The sequence below is a fragment of the Aethina tumida genome, chromosome 7, assembly GCF_024364675.1.
Source record: "Aethina tumida isolate Nest 87 chromosome 7, icAetTumi1.1, whole genome shotgun sequence".
Classification (NCBI taxonomy): Eukaryota; Metazoa; Arthropoda; class Insecta; order Coleoptera; family Nitidulidae; genus Aethina; species Aethina tumida.
Window position 1 is genome coordinate 8,671,105 of NC_065441.1, and position 6,164 is coordinate 8,677,268.

A 6,164-nucleotide genomic window follows, 5' to 3' on the forward strand; every position below is an offset into this window, starting at 1 on the left:
GGTCATGCATGACAGAGACAGTAAAAGATTCCCACTACGAAGCAAATTTGCAGACTTTTTCTATCTCTGTCGTACATGATTGGTATAAATATCATTTTTAAAATTTTTAAATATTTATTTCCTATATTTTAAATTATAATTATAATTATAATTCGTAAATAAAAAATTTAATAATCTCAATTTTAATAAATATTAAACAATTTTTCTTCGTCTTGACTTAATTTATTTCATAAATCCTTTAAATTAAATCTTTTTTTCTAAATTTTTACTATTTTCTTTCAATAATTTAAAATTTATTTAAAAATAATACTTGTCTTGTTAATGTCTTAGGGGGACTTGGTTGTGTGTAATAAAATTTTTTGACATCTTTCTTTTTATAAAAAAAATTCTCCCCGGCGGGGAATCGAACCCCGGTCTCCCGCGTGACAGGCGGGGATACTGACCACTATACTACCGAGGATATTTTTGTATAATTCTTTTTGTACTTCACATCGCTAAGTTTATTTATTTTTATTTTCACGTTATGTTTTTATTTTATTAAAATAAAAATTAAAATAATATCTAAATCTTCTTACACGTAACATATGAATTTATTTTATTAAAAAGCATTATTCATTCAAGACAAATTTAATGAAAGATTAAAATGAGACGTTTCAATTTTACTTAATAAAAAATTGTAGTTAAATTGTATTAACATTAATATCATCTTATTAATTCCTTTTTTAACATAATATATTTTGGTCATTAAATTAACATAAAAATATTTGTTTAATAATTATAAATGAATTTTAGAAATTTGTTAACTGTTTTATGTTTACGCCATACTTTAGTGTAGGCAAACCATAATACACCATTTACAATTTGGTTCAGAATATGTATGTGAAATACTTTAATATCTATTTATTTATCTCTTATTTAGAAATAATATGGTTGCATTAAAAATTTTGTAATTTATTTCTACATTTTACTAGAGAACGTTTATTAAATACATTATAATACAATAAAATCAGGGCAAAGAATGTTATTAAAATATTTACATTGGTTAATAAATTTTTATTCCTAAAACGAATTCCAATTAATAATTCAAAGTTAATGATTTTAATAATTAATAATTTACAAATAAGATTATTAGTTAAAATATATATTTCAGAGATACTAAATTTAAAACCACGGATCCACCTGTGATATAAATCTGATTGAAACTAGTTCAGCTGTATGCAACTCGTTTTATTCTACCTGGACCCATCCCTGCGTACTGGCACAAAAGGGCGACTTATTAAACCTACCCTAACAAAATCGATACAGCAGTCATATGAAAACAAGGTTGTGTAACGTGTCCCATTTATTACAATTTTCTTAATTCGTTTACAACAACGTAAGTTAACGCAGATTTTTTTAATCAATTTATAAACTCGTACATTGCGTTGTATTTGGTCAAATCAGACAAGGTTTTTTGTCTGTCTTAACCTTAATAATAATGGGAGTTTCGTGAAAGAAGTGCGTGCGTGTATGGAATACTGTGTTTGATTATCGGATGTAACGTAATATGTCGTCGGTTTTATTTCGTATTAATTAATAGATGTAAAATTGAACTTTGCTTCCCCAATTACACCTACGCATACTAAATGATAACTGTCATCTCTGCTAGTTTTGTTATTTTATTTCTGTCACAAATAAATAATAAATTTAAATTAAGTCACACACAAATTAGTCAAATTATTCACTCATAATAAAGTTAGAATTTATTTATTTATAATTAAAATTTTTCATGGACATATTTTTAATTGAAAATAAAATACAATTATATATTTTAACATAAATATTTCACTATTTATTCTGAAACAAACAATTTTGTAACTATAACTATATTTTATGCCATTTTTTTAATTATATAAAATGACATAATGCTAATGAGAATTCCTATTTTATTATTTAAAAATGCAGTAAAATTAACAATTTTATGAATATTAAAATAATTTGCAACGATACAAATAAATGAATTAATTGTTTATATTTAAACTTGAATCTTCATGTTTGTTAATAATTTTACAAATTAAAAATCCTGATGACCTACTAATTTTATAATTTTTATTTTTCTGCCATACTATTTTGTAAATGTTAAAGATAATCAATCAAATATTTAACCACATAACCACAAAGTAAAATATCGTATTTATTTGACTACTTAACATAATAAATAAAAAAATTAATTTTTATTCAGTTTGGTTCCATTTTCAAGTAAATAATTTATATCCAATAAAATTATAAATGAATATATTTATTATAAAAATTATTATTATTTAAACAACTTAATTAAATATTATTTATATTATACTATTTATATTTGTTTATATTATTTATTTTATTTTCAATTCTTGATTTTAATTAATGTGTTAATAAATTAATAAGTAATTACTTACTTATTAATATTTAAACAAATCCTTAAATAAAAATTGTCTTTTCTTTACTAAAATGCTCATTAAATATTGTCAAGTCAAATATAAATAAACGAGGAGGTTTAATTATTAAATTCTCATTATCCTCTTATTATGCGAAGTCATAAGTCAAAATTGAAATAAAACGTAACATTAAAATAGATAATAAGTGTAATTACGTTTTGTAGTCTCCAATTCACAAACCAAATGAACGAGGATTAAAAAAACAATAAAATATCAATAAAAAATACTAATTAAAAATATAACTAGGTATTATATAAATTACAAAGAAGGTGACATATTTATAATTAATTTAAAAATAATTAAATTAAAAAATTCACAACTGTAACACGTGTGAAAACCGCATTAGACAATACTAAGGTTGTAAAATAATTTAGTGATCGTCGTAATTTTAGATACGTTTTCAATATAATTTGAATTGTTATTTTAAATTAATCTAAAAACATTTCTTTGTTTTTCTGTTCTGTTGACATAGTGCATTAATTTCCATTGAACTTTGCCATAATTGTCATTCAAAGTGGACAATTAACTTAAATTCTTGAAGATGACTTATAATTGTTATAAATAATGTTTTAAGAAAAATAGAAAATATATTTTTATAGTTTTTATGGCGGTATAAGTTATTTTCATAATTTCATTAACTGACATATGTAATAAGCAATCATTCATAATGTTGTTATCTTTAAATTTTACAATACAACATTATCGATTTATATACCTTCTTATCAAATTCGAGAAACATTCTAAATTTACCCAGCTGTTTCCATTTGGAATATTTAGAGGATAAAAAATATAAATAAATATGTAAAATATACATGTAAACCAAATTATGCTTACTGAAAAATTGATATATATATATATATATATATATATATATATTTATATATATATATATATATATATATATATATATATATATATAAATATAAATTATTATTGACATAAAAATTTTACTTAAATACTTTGTAAATATTTTAATAAAAAAATATTTTTACACACATTTTGTTGTTGTGTCAAATTGAGTATATAATAAGATATTGAGTAAAATAATAAGATAAAACTGATTAAATCTGTAGATTTTATTTTCAAAGCCTACTCTTTTCAATCAAGTTTTGAACTTTAAACTTGATTGAACTTTGTATCTAAAACATTCGTAGAACCAATTAATAATACTGAAATAATTTTCGATAATTATTTTCATATAGGTTATTTGATTTTTAATGGATGTATCCTTTTTATTTATTATTTAACACGATCGTTTAGGGACAATTGCAAATTACTGACTGTATTAAAAGAGTATAACAAGACATTTAACATTAATATTTAATATTTTTTCTAATATTATACTAATTATAGACACAAAGGGTTCACAGAAAAATTATTATTATAATTTTTATTAATTCACTTATAAAAAAAAATAATTAAAATATTTTGTATGGTATAACTTGTTAAAACAGATTGTTAAAAAGTAGAACTAAAATTAACATATAAAATTTAAATTTTATGAAAATCAACTATGACAAGGCGGTTTTAAAGATAAAAAAATAACTTAATTAGTTTAGGAATTGGCGAACGAGTACAAATCTTTAATTAAATAATATTAAAAATCACTGTGGACAATTTACTATTGAATGTTTCAAATATTACGAATGAATGAAGTATGTTTTATTAGTTTTTCTAAATTTTTGCACCAGTGTGAAACACAGTTTAAACAAAATTTACTTGAATTATCACATCATTAATTACATTACATTCATTAAGAAAGTAATTTAGGTTTTTTACTTGTAAACATTGATATTTTCAATTCAAATAATAAATATTTTAATTATTATTGAATAAAATATTTTTTGTTCATTTAAAGACAAGTAAAAATAATTAAATTACTTGCGCATGTATGTAATAAGATTATAATGAACAAATACACAATTTTAATTTATCAGCCAATTAAACAAACAGTTTTTTGTTTAATTGGAAATATGTTACATAAAATTAATTTAAAATAAAGTTTACATATTATTAAATCAAATTTCTAAATTTTTATATTAGTTTTGGTTATTTTGTTAAGGTTTTTAGCAACATGGATTATGATAATATATTGAAAAGTGACTTAAATATACAGTAGTGGCCATAATTATAGCAACTTTTCAAATATATTAAAAATTAAGATCTGTACCATTTGAATTGTCAGCAACTGGTCAGTCTAATTTTATTCTTTTTGTACACCTTTTACTTTTCTGTGTACAAAATTATAATATTTTACTTTGTGTTTTTTCAACCAACCTGGAAGAAATAGGACTTGCTGAAATTAGTTTAAGGATTGCGAAATGATGGTTAATGGATGGGGGTTTGTCTGACCCTGGTTTCTACGAAAAATGTGAAAGTCCTATTTTGACTTGCTTAGGATCACATTCACTGGACAACATAACAATGCGGACGAGTGGATTTTATTGACAGAAAAACTAACTTCCTATAGGTATAAAACAACACAAAAAGTTTGTTATATCCACAATGAAACATCGTGGTGATTCAATTATGTTGTGGGGTGGGTCCAATTCTTCTGGGGTAGTCCAATTAGACTGATTTATATATTACTTCTTATAGTGAAGAACGATGCTCTTAATAAATGTGTTTCTACATGAAAACTATCATAAAAACATTCAAAACTGTGACGAATTGGTTTAAAAGACAAAAGCGTCGATGTTTTGTGATACACATCCCAATTTCTAGATTTCAACCCCAACCAAAATAAGTAACACATTTTTAATTAAATTTTACATAAAAATTATACAAATTTATATGATCTCATACTAGAAATTGTAGAAGATTGAGGGAATATAGATTTCTTATATATTCGGAATAGATTTAATCATTAAAAATCCCTTTTAAAATTAAAGATGCTGTATTTTTGTCCAGCACAATTCAGCAAAATATATGTAATATTTTATAGAATGAGAATAGTAGTAGTTTTTATAATATTTTATTACGTTATGACTAAAATTTTTAACATTTTACATAAAAATTATACAAATTTATATGATCTCATACTAGAAATTGTAGAAGATTGAGGGAATATAGATTTCTTATATATTCGGAATAGATTTAATCATTAAAAATCCCTTTTAAAATTAAAGATGCTGTATTTTTGTCCAGCACAATTCAGCAAAATATATGTAATATTTTATAGAATGAGAATAGTAGTAGTTTTTATAATATTTTATTACGTTATGACTAAAATTTTTAACATTATAAATATGTATAATAATGATCAGTCGGTATATTACATAAAAAATGAGAAAACAAAATAAAAGTTTTATAAAAAACTTAAACCATTGTTTTTAATTTATATTTGTAATTTAAAGATTATAAAAATCTTGATATTATTTCACGTATATGAATAATAAAAATAAAGTTTCTTAAAAAAATAATAATAGCAGGAATTTATTAATATTTCAAATAAGTATTTTAATTTTACCACAGATAGCGTTAATTATTGAAAAGATTCTCTGAGAAAAAACTCATTTCAAATAAATTACCTAAATTGAATTATTTGGCCATTTTTTTAAATTAATCAAAAATAGAAATTCTATTAATTTGTGGGAAACACAAACCAAGTAATTGGTTCAATAATAACAATAACACATAATCAAACTGTCCAGTCAATTTTCAGCGTCCCATTGTCAATAGGATCGGAAAAGCGTTGAATGAACG

General features: G+C 22.2%; 1 non-coding gene across 1 annotated transcript; it reads right to left on the reverse strand.

Moving 5' to 3' along the window:
* Positions 1 to 388: 388 nt before the first annotated feature.
* Positions 389 to 460, reverse strand: Trnad-guc (transfer RNA aspartic acid (anticodon GUC)). Its single transcript has one exon. It is a non-coding gene; the product is annotated as a tRNA-Asp (tRNA).
* Between the last annotated feature and the right edge of the window lie 5,704 nt (positions 461 to 6,164).